The sequence below is a fragment of the Argiope bruennichi genome, chromosome 10 (assembly GCF_947563725.1).
Source record: "Argiope bruennichi chromosome 10, qqArgBrue1.1, whole genome shotgun sequence".
Lineage (NCBI taxonomy): Eukaryota > Metazoa > Arthropoda > Arachnida > Araneae > Araneidae > Argiope > Argiope bruennichi.
The window spans coordinates 39,745,295-39,762,137 of NC_079160.1; positions in this window are offsets into that span (position 1 = coordinate 39,745,295).

Consider the following 16,843-nt stretch of genomic DNA (forward strand, 5'->3'; position numbering starts at 1 on the left):
TACATTTTTAAATTATTGCGTTATATAAAAATAATAAAATCGTGTTATCGTGTTTACATGTTTCTGAAAATACAGATCGACAAACGGTCAATCCTTTGACGGATTTGTTTTTAAATTTGATGCATATTTACAGATTAGATGTTAAATCAGTGTAACAAATTTTATCTATCTATCTCTCTTTTATGTAGTTATCATTTTAACCCTTTAAAGGACCATTTTTTTCTAGTCATATTATGTTAAAATATTTTTAGGCTTGAAATTAGAATAAGAAAAGGGATTCATTTAACTTATTAGATAAATTTAATTTGATTAATTAATTAATTTGGTTAATTAATAATCAAGTAGCAAATCAAGACACATCATTTTGTGTGAGATAAAGAACTGAAGCATCTAAGTTTCTGTCTTTCTAAAAAAATGTGTCAGAACTTAAGCCAACCTACAAAATTTCATGCAAAGATTGATAAATTTGGTGAGAAGCATACTTCCCACGGCTCTAGAAAGGGTTAACTTACATATGGATAGCTGAATGGATGGATTCCCTAGAAGCTGATTTCGTTCAAATTTTGACAGAAATATACAAACAATAATATAATACTATCATATAATAATAACTATAAAGACCATATCCATCTAGGTTCAAGCAGTTTTCAGTAAACATGTTCACACACAGACTGACATAATACAAAAAAATGCGTTTTTCGGTTTCAAGGAAGTCTGAAATGTAAAGATCATCAAAATCAAGAATTCGAATTTTTGAATAATTACAAATTTATTTTTGTATACTTCGTGCACAAGAGAGTAAATACAGAAATAAGAAATTAATGAAGTCATAATAAAAAGAGACCCGTTTCGTTGGGATAAAAATAAAATGTTGTACTGAAAAATCTGCAAATTTATACAAATTGAGGTTATTTGAAGTTTCGAAAGGCATTGGAAGTGGCAAAAAAATTCACCTAAAGATATTAGAATGATGGGAGAAAAAAAAAACTACCAAAAGTTACGTCTCAAATATTAATAAGTTAAAAACAGCATGTGATTCGTGTCATTCAAGAATCACATGACAAACTTAATTGCGCATGTGGTGTTTAATATCTAAAATATCAACTGTACTGTACTCCAAACATCCAAAAAGTGAGGATATTTCTGTGACGCTGGTTTTGGATGGAATGCAAAATGATAGAAAAACGATTGTTTCACAATAATATTTCTCAGATTTTCATTTAATATATCTGAAAAATGAGCTTTATTTCTATCAAGATTTGGAAAGCTGTATTGACTTTTGTATTCATTAAATGGCGTAATGAAAAATGTATTAATCATACGTAAGCATAATTTTTTTTGAATAAAAAAGAATAATAAAACAGCTGAGTACATCTTAAATCGTCTGCTACAAATGGAAGGTTGATTTATCATATAGAAACATCTGTTTTACAGACTATATAAAAAAGGTTTAATGATAGAAAAATATTACATAAATGTTGACATTACCTATACCTACTAAAATTTGAACCCAAGCTTATTTTACTGGAATAATAATGTTAAACCTTTAAATATTAAAATGACTCGCAGTGGAAATTTAAGAATATTATATTAACAATAATTTAAATTTATTTTATATAAGTTTAAATGGTAATTCAACTTTTTTTTAAAAAAATAATTTCACAACTTTATGATAAATAGAATTGAACAAATGATGTAGGAAAATTTTTATTTTTCTATATTATAGGGAAAGATTGTAGAATCTGATTTATCAAAACATGTTTCAATTCGTAGCGATAAAAAAAATAAGTTTGATTTTTTAGAAATGTAATGCGATTTTTTTTTCACTTTGTTAATCTTAAAATCGATACAATTATTTTTTAATTACATGTTAAAGACAAAAAAAATTTAAGGGAAAAATATTCTGCCATCGGTTCAATTAAGGAAACTGGGCCGCTAATTTGTTTAATTTTAATTTCGAATTTCTATTAGCACGGCGTATGAAAGTCTGTGGATGTTTTTAATACTTATAATCAGCTTTAAAAAATTTCAGATAACAATGGAACCTCAAACGCTTACAATAAATATTTTTAAATCTGTATAATAAATATTTAACAAAAGAAAAAAAATTGTGAATTTGATTTGTAGAACTTTTTGCTGCCTCCGTAGAAAAGCTGAACAAATGAAAATGGGATTTAAAAGCCAATGCTGCCATATGCAGCATTAAAATCCTAAAATAAATAGATTCGAACGCAAATCGAAATGAAAACGCGAATCTAGAGTGAGAAAGCTGAATTTGTATACATATATGATTATCTTCAAGAGCAATTCTGAAACCTGCTTGCATAATTTTCGTCTGCGCGACTTAAGTGACTTCAATTTTCTGAATTTTCATTTCATGTTTGTCTGAACTTTTTATTTAAAAAAAATATATTTGTGGAATATGAATAACTAGCATCTTTGTAACATAGACTGTTCACTAAATTCGAAATTCACTAATTAGTTTGCTAAAGCACTCATAGCATACCTGTCCTTTCTATGAAGAAAAATAATTCTTATGAAATAAGATTTCAAAATATGCAAAAATAAAAGTTAGAATGGTTTAATTATTGAGACTCTTATGTTTAAAAAGTCACTGTACACCTAAAATAAAAATCATAAAATAAAAGCAATACGTACTTCACTAATAAACTTTATAATTTAAAATCTTATGGTTAAAATCTGTGCTTATTGTTTTATTTATTTATTTATTTCAAAATAACTCTGATTGCAGTCTCCGCCTAGAATCAAACAGTCGTGGATTCGAGACCCGATTCTATCAAACGTTTCACCGTATATAGGGGTCTAACACAAGTACTTATGAAAATCTTATCGAACGACGTATCAATCTCAGGTACTGTCTTCGCCATTTGACGAAGGCCCATAAGGAAGAGCTTCGCTTCCAACCTAGTAGCTAGTATTCAAAACATCCTTAATCAAACTAAATTAAAATTATTTTACCCATTTTCAAAACGAAATAAAGCAGAAAATATTCTTTCGCGTGATTAATCAGTTTTGAAAAAGTATCAAAATATTCGAAGCCACCATCATTGGCAATTTAATAAACGTCTTCAAATAATTTTACTTATTAATTCGCGAGAAAAACAATTAAGAAAAAAATATATTTGTTAAAACTTTTCACAAGAAAATGAAATAACACTCTACAAATGATAATTCTAACCACAAATAAAAATTTCGCCAAGGTTTGCAATTTAAACGTATTATAAAAAATATATATAATTTAGAAGTGCCTAAAAAAGAAGGAGGGCAATATAGCCAGTCCAAATAAAACACTGTTAAAAAAGTACTGTTTTGTGCTTGGCGATATTTAAAAATCGTGATCATTCATTATGAAGCCAATTGATAATTGACGACTCCTATGAAATGTATCATGTCAATAAATTTTATCGCATACCTGGCAAGAAAAAAGGAGCGTAATACAGCATAGCATAAAGAAATCGTGCGGTTAGATAATGGACTGCAAGCACTGTTGCTTATAATGTGATAATACTAGCCCCATCGCTAATTATGTTTTTGGGCACGAAAAAAAAATATTAAGAGAGTATTGCATACCACATCTGACATATAGAAATAAAAAGTTAAAAGATTGCAGTTTCAGAATTCAAACGTGAAACTTCGTCTTTAAGAAAGAAGAAGCGACTTGATTCATAGAACATGATCGATTATTCGTTAATATATGGAGAGTAGTGTTTTGCAGTTAACTCGGAATGAAATCAGCCTTGTGTTAGTGATTTTGAGAATGCGTTGTACGACCCCTTAAGAAAAGAAAAATATTGAAAGAGTTACGATGTGGTTTATTTAACTTTGGAAGTTTCAATCTTTAGAAGTCTGTTTTAAATATTGCGTTATGTTGTGTAAGCATCGTTGTTGTCCATATTTTTATTATGAATCAAAATAAATTGCATTCGTTTGTTGACTGGAATAAAATTTTCCGACGCTGACCACAAATGATTTAGAACCAGTATCATTCACCTGGAATACTCTACCTTCAAATTTCTTTTACACTAACACAAATGGACATTTTATTTATTGTTTGTTTATTTGTTTCGTTGCATGCATTTTGGATCTCTTTCTGTTGACCAATTAAATCTCAAATTTAATAAAAATCTACTATTTTAGAGTGAAGGCCACATCCAAAATTTCATTTATGCAGATTGCTGCGTTTTTGAGCTATCGTGTAAGCACGCACACAAACAGAAAAAGACAAATAATCATTCTAACCAGTTACATAGTTAGTCTAAAATTGGTGTCTAAAATTTTAGCTTATATTTAGCTTCGTAACATGAATTCACCCATCATATACTATATTCACCCAGTTTTCAAGCATGCATGATGAATTTGGTTCATGCGTAATTTAGTTCAAAATTATATAAATCGGCAGTTCTATTAATAAAACCGTACACTAGATTTCATCTACCGGCTACCTGGCAGCGCGCCTTCCTCGTGTTCTGGGCTTCCCGGGTTCGAGCCCTGGTTTGGGTATGGTTGCCCTCTACCCTGTGTTCTATCTGTGAGTTGTGTGAAAGAGCCCCCACCTCCTGTAAAAAGAAGTTGTGCAAGCGAATGTGTGTGTCACCTTCATATAAGCTAGAAGTCAGACTTCTGCCCTCGGGTGCTCAGAGGTCGTTACCCTCAGAAGCTACTGCACACTCGGCTTAAATCGCTGACAGTTCGTCAGCGGGCTTGTAAAGCGCCATAAGTAACAACATCAGAGTTCGTCTATCTGACTCGTTGTATATCCACATCACTTGCAGACATACTGTATAACACATTTCATTCAATACTTTATAGAAATATAAAAGTTTGCTGCAAAAACCGTAAAATAAATTTCACTCGTTTTGACTTTTTTTGCTTCCGAATGGCAGCATTTACAGATAGGCACATAGTTCCAAAAAGGGATTTTTTTTCAGACGCAGCGACATCTAAAACGTAGTTACACTAAAATGTGAGTTAAAATTTTTCACGGTAGTACGACTGTTTCTTTGGGTATGCTAGATAGAAGAAACGAAATACTTCTAAAAATTCCATTTTCAAGTGTTGAGAAATTAAAACAATTTATTCTCACTTCTAGTGAAGTTATTTACCAGCAGTGATCCTGAAAATAAGTAATTTTAAATTAGGCTTCTAAAAGCGAAAAAAAAAAAGTCCTAACTACAGCAAGCTGCAAGCTTTCAATTCTTTTTACTAATTATTACTATCAAATTATTTTCAAACTTGCAACCATTTTAAATTACTCGCAAATTTTATGGGCTTTTTACATTTTCTGCCATGTTCCGTTAAAATCTTCCCCAAAATTTCTGTCTAAAAATTCTTTACCTAAAAAAAATATATAAAATATCTTAAACCCAATTTCCTTAAAAAAATGTCTCACTAAATTAGGTCAAACCTATTAACCCGTTTTCATGGAAATATAATTACGCTTTCATGAATGTCACAATAAATCTACTTAAAAGAAAAATAGTTTTATTATGTTTCAATAAATTGTAAAGGTGAGGGATTTTTTTTAATTGAACAAATTTTGAAAAAAATATGATATTCATAGACCAGTTATTATTCAAACGAAACAAAAGTTTTGTAAATATGCTAACTATCAAAAATTTCATAAAAATATAACAATATTATTACATTGGTAATAAAAATGTACAAATACAATTTTATAATTTTTTTAACACAATGATTCAAAAACAGTAAGGTTTGTCCCTATAGAAACTATGAAGACATTAAATATTGTAAACAAAAATAAGAAAAACGAACTCCTTCTTTCAGTGCAAAGATAAATCCTCATCTATAGAAACAAATAAATACGTTAAATAAAAAATATTTTAAAAATAATTACAAATTTATTAAAAATAATTGAAATTGATTAATTAATAATTTAAATTTAATTTAACAATTTAAAATTCCAAGATTCAGCGGAATGCTTGGACAAAAATTGTTAGATGTGGTCTGATTTGAACTCATTTTATAAATAATTCACATAATAAATTTGTCTAATAAATAAAACGAATACTAAAAATGTCAGCAACAATAAGTATCAGTTTTTTAACATTATAATTTTTTTTATTTTTTTATTTTATTTATTTATAGGCAGAAAATGCACACTATAAAAAAACTCGGTTTATAGAGTGAATGACACGTAAAGATCTCTAACAAAAAAAGCAATAAAAAGAATAAACAAAAAAAAAGTATAAACAACAAAATTCTTTGAAATTCCTTTAAAAAAATTCTCAAATATTATTAATTCTCTAATCACTCAAATTTTTCTCTAATTTAATGAATGAATTCGCTTTTGAATGATGCCATCAATATGTAGAAAAAAATCTTTTATATCAAAAATAACATCAAAAATCAGTCATTGAATCCGAACGAAATAAAAGAAAATTATTCGTTTAATATCAAAGATTGAAATTTTAATGTTGCCATTTAAAAAGAATAATTAAATAAATATATAAGTTTTATCCAGTAATATTCACTAGCTTTGAAAACGATTCACAAAGAAATACTTTGCCAGTACATTTCCGATTTCCCCTTTCTAGTATTGGAATAACCCAACTGTTCCTACGAGGAAACGTTGAAATACTTGCCACACGCAGTGCAATAAAAAGAGCAATTCCTTTCAGGTATTTTGTAAGCCCAATGTGTACAAATCACGCACTTGCGCAGTTGTAAATTTTAAGGGTATATAAAAGAACTAAGAGTTCCATCTGAGCTTTATTACAGTTGATTCTTATTTTTATATCTACTATAGTATTCGCAAATCCCAAGTAAGTTCATTCTCTTATGTTTATTTCTCCGTTTTATAACATACAATAGAAGATATAATTCATATTCAATTTTTAAGAATTGAAGAATAATTTATAATTTTTTATTAAACACGATTTTAAAAAGGAATTTTTGACAATTTTTGAAGATAATTTTTAACTTTTTGTGTTGTTTAGTTTGTCTCCTCTTTATTTATTTATTATTTTTTATTTTGTATAGAATTTTGAGCAGTCACTCTAGTTTTTTAGTTTTTAGTAATAGGGATTTTTTAATCGAATTTTGTGTTCATTTTTAATTAATTATTAATAATTTTAGGGTGATTTTCTGATTACACTTTCATACTAAAAGAACACAATTTTTTTTCACAGAAATATGCTTTTATTCACATATTATAACTGTTATTCAAATAGACCAAATGTTAAAATAGTTTAAATTGGGTTTAAAAAATTCATCATTCAGACATAATAACCGACATGAATTTTTCCCTCTTGACTGCCTCGTGTATTTATACAATATTAGAAATTTTGTGTTTAACTTCGTAATATAGAGAAGCGCATTTTGACTTCTGAGTATAAAATTTAATGCAAGTCTAAAATTTTCACAGCAAGAGCATATGCCAGATTTCATTTATCTTCTTTGTAGTTTTTTTACAATTTTGGAATAAATGCTGCAAATATAATTTATAGGGTTTCGGGTTAATCTATAGGATTTTTGAGTTAAACAGATTGACAGAGAGACATTATTCCAAAAAAATGTGTTTTTGGTTTCATGGAAGAGCAGATTCACAAACATAATTATGGAAATGCGTTATTTCGTATTCAAGGTCATATAAAAAGCCGAAATTCAAAAAAAATCTAGAGGTCAAATTTTTATCGATGGTAATATTTTCTTTATTTAAATACAAAAAAAAAAGGTTTTTTTTTTCGTTTTGTTTTATTTATTTTCATTATTTATGTATTAATGTGCAGTTTCTTAAAATGCTTTCCAAAACATTATATAGAACTTTACTGTACTGAAGATGATGATTTAAGTTTTCATATCAGTCATATTAAAGGAGAGTTATATATGTTTCACAAAGATTGTCCGATATAATTTTTGCTATAGAATTCTAAATTTCAAAATGGAAAGTTTAAAACTTATTTTATAAAAATTATTTTCGGCACAATTTTTATTAATTTTTTACTTTTAAGAAAAAAAAATTTTAATTAAAAGAAGTCATTTTGAAATCCGAGAATTTCGGTTAAAATCTTACATTTTTGTTAACTAAAAGCTGCGAAATGATTTCTATTTCATGAATTCTAATTGAACCTTTATCAATAAGATTTAATCAGAAATTTAATTCTTTAGACGTTTATTATCGACAATAAGCATTAATTAAAATCATAATAATCCAATTGAAGGAATTTTAAAAATAAAATTATTTTTTATTTATCGCTATCATGGCATATCCGAAAACTAGCACAGCGTCTGGCATCATATTCCAATCCAGTGCAAGCTATTACGTCGGTTAGTTTTAAATTCTTTATTTGCATTTTATGCATTGCCAATCACAATAACTAAACTATACACTTATCGGGTACATAGAAATATTTTTACCTGGGTTCCTTTATTCTTTTTTTTTTTTTTTTTTTTTTTTGCTTTTGGAAGCCAAATAAACTAGATTGTTCAAAATTTAAAAAACAAACTAAAAAAAATTATTGAAAATCTAATTTTTGCATAATTTTGTTGAAAAAACTGAAAATGGAAAAAGAAATTTCTGTATTTAAATGTTGTTGCATTCTGCATTAGGCTTTAATCTCGTATAACAAATTATTGTTTCATTTCTTTTGATTGCAAAATCTATTTTTTACAGGAAATGAAAATCACGATTGTTCTCTTGTTGGCAGTGCTGGCAATAACTGTCGCTCAAGCAAGTAAGTTACATTAAAATTTATATAAATAACTAACATTTTTATACATTTGAATAATTTTCTACTTTTGTGGTGGTATGTAGATTATTATGATCCATGCAGGGAGCAACAGGACGAATATTTTTAGGAACATTTCTTTTAATAATCACATTCACACACTAAACAAGCACAAACACAAAGACAAGACATTCACGCGCGCGGCTTCACAGTTCAGCATCACATCTCATTCTAATTACAATCGCAATGCACTATGGGATGACATATGGGATGGCCTAATCAGGCATCGCCATCTAGTATCCAAAAGAGAAGATAAGAGTAATGCAACTGCTACAGTTTATCTTAATTCTTGAGTAATAATAATCAATAGAATGCATCAGATATTCTTTTGAAAACGGAACATGTGTCACGTTTAATCGATAGAAATTGTAAAAATACTTATGAAGGCTCTGGTGTACAGTACTAACTAATATATATATATATATATATATATATATATATATATATATATATATATATATATATATATATATATATATAAAGATATAAAAGTAACTGTAGCAAGATACATTTGATTAAGAGATACAATAACAGCTACAGAAAGATATATGTATTTAGTTGAGAAATATATTAGTTCTTTTTTGTTACTATGTTCCATTATATTTTTGTTCATGACGCCTGTTAATATTTCTTTGAATTCTAGCACTAAACTATCTGAGCATCTTATTTAAAGATTGTGTGTCTTAAAGTAGCACAAAACAAACAAATTTTATTATAATTTTTTCTAAATAATATGCTTTCTGTTTATCGGGGGGAACAGATACGTATTTCAAGTTTGTATTATAACGGTTATCGTAGGAGTGAGTGTAATCTGTTTCTGTCTAAATATGCTATGACTGATGTAAATGATATAAAACATTTGGTCACTAAATACGATAATGATGAGACAAAATTTTTATTTAGGAGTAAAACTTATTTCTAATTCAACTGATGAGAATTAATTTTCTTGTTTTTATTTGTTGTTAATAACTAAACAACTTTCATTATCAAAAATTCAAAAATTCCGCTAATGTCAATGCCAGTCTAAAATAAATAAATTTTTTCTGCTCGAAGAAAAGGATTTAGTTAAATTTCCTTTTTAGATGCTACTATGAGAATTAATAAATATAAAATACAAGTAAACGAACAAATTAAAATGGATATAACATCCAAAAATCTTTTCTTATGAATTATACACAACAATTCAAATCGAAGTAGATAAAATTAGCAAACAATTCTGAAAAAAGCAAAATAAATCAGATTTTATTAAAGGGTTTTCATATGTTTCTCTTTGATATTAAAAAACAAATGAAGTACACTTCCTCTCGAAATCGTAATAAAAAGTATACCATCTTTGTACATAAATTGTAAGTACACTGGTAAAAGTGACCCATCAAAAGATAACAAAGCTAATGTGTAGTAATTGCTTTAAAATGTTAGTTCTGTAACAGAAAAAAAAATCATATTGTATCACTGTTGTCAGCATATAATAAATATTGCACATATTTTGATATGCAAACTTTTTTGCTGTGCCATCTTTGTATCAGATAAAAAGTTACGTATATCAATCACTATATAGGATAAATACTGTACATATTTTTGTATGAATTATTTTTGAATCATCTTTGTAACAGGAAAAAAAACCACTTATATCACTGTATCATCAGTGTACAATAAATATTATTGCACTTTTTGCATTTTTTTCTGATTCAGAAATGAACTTTAAAAAAACAATAATTAATTAGTTTTCTTTTTTCCTCAAATTAGTTACTTTTAGCATTATACCGACAATATTAATACACAATTATTCTAAAACCTAGTAGCCTTGTAATGTAATTGAATTATTTTAATATGAAATTTTCCTGTAATTTTTTCAATTGCGACGCATTGATCCAGTTTTTAATAATTAATTAACAATTTTTTTAATTATTATCTTAAGAATTTATTTTAAGATAATCTTTTCAAGACTTTTCAAAGATTTACTTTTAGCCCTACTACGTAACTAGAAAATATTTCACCAATAGTGAAACATTTTCTTTAGTCTTTAACAGTTTTTTTTTATATATATATCACAAAAAAATAGAAAGGAAAAATCCATGAAGGAGGTTTGGAATTACAATTTTTTTTTTTTCTTCCACATCAGTAATCTTCAAAAGAAATACTTTTCACTTCCTGCGTGCATGTAAAATATAATTCTCAGCTTTCGAATGAGGGAAATGGAAGCCAATATTTGTAATTTTTGATACTATTCAAAATAGATTCAATGATTCTAAAGCAAAGCAAGAAGTTGGAAAAGTATCAAACGATCATTGGCAAACCTGAATTTTTATGTAGCATAAATCAGTAAAAACATTCTTCAAATGAAAAAAAATTATTTAACAAATATTATAAAGGAGATAACTTCAATTCTTCTTAGTTTAAATAAAACATGAAAATCTTTTTCACATTTTAAGAAATTTAAAGAAGAAAAGACATTATTAAGAAAGAACTTTTTTTAATCATGTCTTTAGGAAATAAAATCTAATGTGCGTCCAATTTTCATAGAAAATATTAACAAGTAAAAAGAAAGTCTGGAGATAAAATGTATCTTTTAATGTACTAATATTTAGAGAACAACAGACATTTTTAACGCCTATAGAAATTATAATAAAAGCATCCAATATTTGGAAAAAAATTAAAATAATGAAAGATCAATACAATAATATTGCTTAAAAACTTTATTTAATGTTAACAAAGCAACAAAATATGTACCATACTGAAAACAGTAATGGTACAAGTTAATATAGTGTTAAAATAAACTACTTTACTTAAAAATTGCTTTTTTATTAAATTAACATTTCAGATTTTTGTGTATACAATTGTATATTTGCCACTTCTTACCTTCTTTACAGCTTTTAAATTAGTATAGCTTTTTTGTTTCTGGTTCGATTCACATCATTCATTTATTTCTCTTCATTAAAACTCCACAAATTCTTTCTTAAAAAATAAAATAATTCCAAAAAATCGCGTTTTTTTTTTTTTTTTTTTTTTTTTCATATTGCCATAAATAAAAACCATTGACTATCTAAAAAAGAAAAATAGAATAAATACAGGTTTTTAAAAATATGATTTAAAAAAAATCGTTTGCGTAATGAGCAAATCTTTAATTCTATAACAAAAGACGATTTCCAAGAATTATTTTTAATACTATTTTGCTGGAGCATTTTGGCAGAATTTCCTAATGGACGAACATCTAGATATCAGAGTGGAATAACATGATCTAATTTTTATTAAAGATAAGTTTCCTCAAAAAATCTTTTTTATATATCGGTTAGTGTAACAACCATTGAAGATTTTATTTATAATCCAGAATACGTTTTTTCCCAGATTATTGTCCGCAAAAACCGGATGTTGAATGCATTGTGACACAAAATGAATGCTGTAAAGATTCTGACTGCAAAAATGGTAGAATTTGTTGCCAAGAAAATTGCGGAACTATTTGTCATCAACCGGTCAAACAACAAACAAATGGCACAAAGGTGGCTGAAAACGCAAGATGTATAACATATCGATCCCATTTTATGAGATTAACCCAAGAATAGGAATATCCCAAGTTCTTTCTCTCGAAATTTTCAGTCTATTAATTTATATACTTCATGTATTAACCCCATCGCTCCACGGCACTGAATGCTTATTTCATTGATCCATGGCTTTGACTACTTAATTTTGTATTAAATATTTAATTTGAGTACTTAATTTTGTATTAAATATTTAATTTGAGTACTTAATTTTGTATTAAATCCTTACTTAATAAAGTTTTTTATAAGAACAATTTATTGATTTCAACAAGAATAATTCTTCTTTTCTACCTGACGCTTTTTTCTTCTCTTATTTTCAACAAAATAATTCTTCTTACCTTAATTTTCTTATTTCTCATATTATGCTAAAATAAATAATAATAAAACTCAATTTATTCGTTGTAATTCAGGAATTCGAAATGGAAATTTTTTAAAAATATCAGTATTGTACTTTAAATCTTCGAATAGCTCTATTATCAGGTATTTTATAGCTCCAGTTTTTGTGTAAAAAAAAAGTATATTTCAAACGAACACATGACATATAAGCAAAATGGGTATTTATGCTTCCCTCAAGAGATGAAAAAATCAATTTCCATAAAAAATATTTTATATAGAAAATATACAGAATGAAGTGTTAAAATATGGTACTATAGTTGCCTTGTTTGGGCAGTACAAAAAATTATTTCAAATAAACATGGAACATATAAGCAAGAGCAAAGTTTATCTTGCTCTCTAAAAGAACAAAAGTTTCAATTTTCATAAAAAATGAAGTATAAAGAAAAAGCACATAGAAAGAAATATTGAACAGGAATGGCAGATGGAATCACAATACTAAAATAAACTCACGTGACGTCATAACTGCGCATGCCACCTAATAGCACGTGATCTCACTCTCTGCTGCGATATCTTGTTCTTTTTTCGGTTGCAGTCTGCACAAAGATTCCAAAATAAAAGTGGTTTATCGCATTTTAATTACATAACGTGAAGAGGAATCAATACAATGATGTTTTCTTTCCAATTCGCGAAATACCTTCAAAATTATGGTCCCTGTAAAATCAGCAAGATGGTTATTAATGGTTTTGGGTCTTCAAGAGGCATTTCTTGACAAAATTATAAGCAATTAATAACATTTATCAGTACATTCAAACACAGAAATAGCTTCACACCCGATTATTTGAAAATAGTCAAACTTGATTGGCCAGTATTAACTAAACTATAATGCTTCAATTTCATTTAAATCTGCTATAAATCAAAATTAAATAGGAGAGTTGTTACCACAGTTATTCATTAGTCTCTCAGAAATTCGAAGAAAACAATCATCTAGAGAGGAAGTGAAATTTTAACTGTTATATACAGAACTAAGATTGCATATGTAGTAGCCCTTACATAAAAAGAAAAATCCCGCTGATACAACACCAAATTTCCATTGTACCTATCATTAGGGAATTATTTATAACTGAGCTGGGTAATTAAAGTTTTATTAAACGTTAATTTATAACTTTATTTTGTTTTGTTACAAATTGTTACATTGACTGCAATATAAATAATTGACGAATTGACGAAATTTGCATTCTTATGTTTAAACAATATTTTTTTTAAATCAATAAGTAATAAAAATAACTATCGGAAGTGATCTTCACAAAACTTTCTGACATGCTCCCTAATAAATTTGTCATGACAGAGAATGCTTTACATGGCATTGTCGTACAATGGTTACGAAACATAACTTTCAGCATGAATATAGCATTTTTCCTAAATCTATCGTGTTATCCTTGGCGAGTTATTTGGCGATTAATTTCTAGCATATGGTAATAATGTTTAAAAATCGAATCTGTGTTTTAGACTTTTTCTCGACTGTTTGAAACAAAATTTGACATAAAACTGCACTGTCACAAAATCCACACCAAATTTGATTTACTTACGTCATTCCTTTTTTAAATTATCGCGTTTACATGCTTCTGAAAGTAGAGACAGAAAGACAGTAACTTGATGTAGGAGTTGGTTCAAAATTCGACAGGTGTCTAGACTATAGATATTAAATCTGTGTACCGAATTTTGTATATCTACCTTACTTCGTTTTGTAATTACCTGTTAACTTATATTCAAACAGCCATATAAATGAAGCCTCTGAACAAATTACTCGATTAGATATAGCATCTGAACAAATTACTCAAAATTTGATAGACATTTGCAAATTTGATGTAAAGACCGTATACCAAATTTCTCAAAGCCTTTTTTAGTCATCTTTGTTACAGACAGACAGATGGACATTTTCCAAAAATGTGTTTTTCTAACTCGGGGAGATCTAAAACTGGAGATTCGCCAAAGTCTCCAATTCGAGTTTTTTGACGATTACTATACTTTATCTATACTACATATAAGAGAAAAAATCTGTTGCAGGAAAATTGTATCTAAAATCATTGCATTTTAAATAAATAGATGAAAACTTTATCTAAGTATAAAAATACCTTTTGGTTATTTATAAACCATGGATTCTTTTTGATTTAAAAGTTTTTAAATTTAAAAAATTAAGCAAACGTTTTAGATAATTCCGTTTAGATAAGATAAGATTGACAGACCAAAAAATATTTTCAAAACTAGTTAAAAATACACTATTAAAAATACCGCATTTGAATTATAATGTATAATAATTCCGTACTTCTTCTATAGAATTTCGAAATAATGTAAATGGAACAACATTTAAAGTTTAGCATACAACAAGAACACTAGAAAAGAATATAAAAGATAATGTTTCCATTTTTTTATTAGCTATCAGTTTATGTAACAGGGTACTGATAATTTTATATATAATTCATAATTTCTTTTTTTCTCAGATTATTGTCCGCAGCAGCCCAATATAAATTGCATTCGTGCTCAGAACTTGTGCTGCAGAGATTCTGATTGCAAAAACGGCCAAATCTGTTGCGCAGAAGGCTGTGGAAATATTTGCCGTTCACCAGTGAAAAATCCAACAAACGGCAGGAGAGTTGTTCGAGACAACAATTGCAAAATAGACAAGTGTTAGACTTAGACTTTACTTAATTCCGAAGAAAGTTCCAAAGTTCTTTTTTTTTTTATAATCCTTGTTCAATTGCTTTGATGATTCATGTTCGTTTAATAAAGATTCTTTAGATAAAGAATATATTGTTCTCAAACATGTTCTTGAATTACCTTTTCTTTCAGATTCCTTATCGAGGGTCTTTAGTATCCCCAGCAATATAAAGTTATTTAAAAACTTTGTACAGCAAATTTTAACGTTATGTAAAACTAAATTATATTGTATTATATCATGCAATATGATATATGATTCTAGATATTTTTAAATGCGGCAGTGGCGACAAAAATGCTTGTTAATCACATAAAGGGATAAATAAATAAAGAAAATATATTTTCATTTGAATGTTTCAAAACTTTTAATATTATATTTTAAATATGTAAGTATAAAATAGGTATGCTACATTTTTATTTTAGAATAAAATATATAACAAAAATTTTATATTTATAATATTGCTATTGTACCACAATATTTCATGATAACAATTCTCATCAATGATTTCACTGGAATTTTTTCTTTAAATATCAGTTGAATATAAATCACTTGTAATACAATATGGTAATTTTATAGCCAATTGAAGAATATCGTTCTAAGAATTTTTTTTTAGTGCAAAAGCATTCAAACTTTGAAAGATACTCATGTAAAAATGTCCCGCCCTCTTTATTAAAAAAAGATTCTTCCAAAACAATATTACCATCAGTTCAAATTTAAATTAAGAGTTATTCTTAATTTTGAAGTAAAACTGGTTTGGAAGAATTCATTACAGATTATACAGCAAAGATAAAAAAAAAAAACACTGAAACAATAATGTGCCCCTATATCTATATGAAATATCTCACTCCTCTTCAACAAGAATGTATACTCCTTTGCCAAGTACCAGACGTGGTTTTAAAAAAAATGTGCAATTTTTCATTTTTATGTTTTTTTCTGATTGGTTAATATTAAATGGTAATCAACAGATACAAGAATATTTTTTAAGTTCTTAATAGTATAATACATCCGCATTAGAACAAGATACTGCACTGCATCTTCCATGGTGTTATTCAATATTCTGAATGATGGATAATATCGTTAAATTATCATAACAACATTGTTAGGTGTTTCGTTCTATTTGGACAATTAATAATTAATATATCCTCTCAAAAAACTAAATTTGTCATTTAACTAAAAATCACGAGAGAAAATTTATTTCTTCGCATCTCCTTTTACAGTATAATTTATTCAAATTAATTGATTTTATGGAATGGTTAAGTATAATTATAAAACGCAGATATTAGGCCATTTACAAATTCTTATTAAATTAAAAAGTCTCCACTCTCACCAACAACAGGTTTAATACAAAGGGTACAGATTCTGATCACTAAAATAAAAGCACTTATTAATATCTAAATTCAGTTGTCTACTGCTGAGATATAACGTCACATCGTTTTTTTTTGTTGTTGTTGTTGTTTTTTTTTGTCCTGGAAAAAAAAATAGATTCGAAA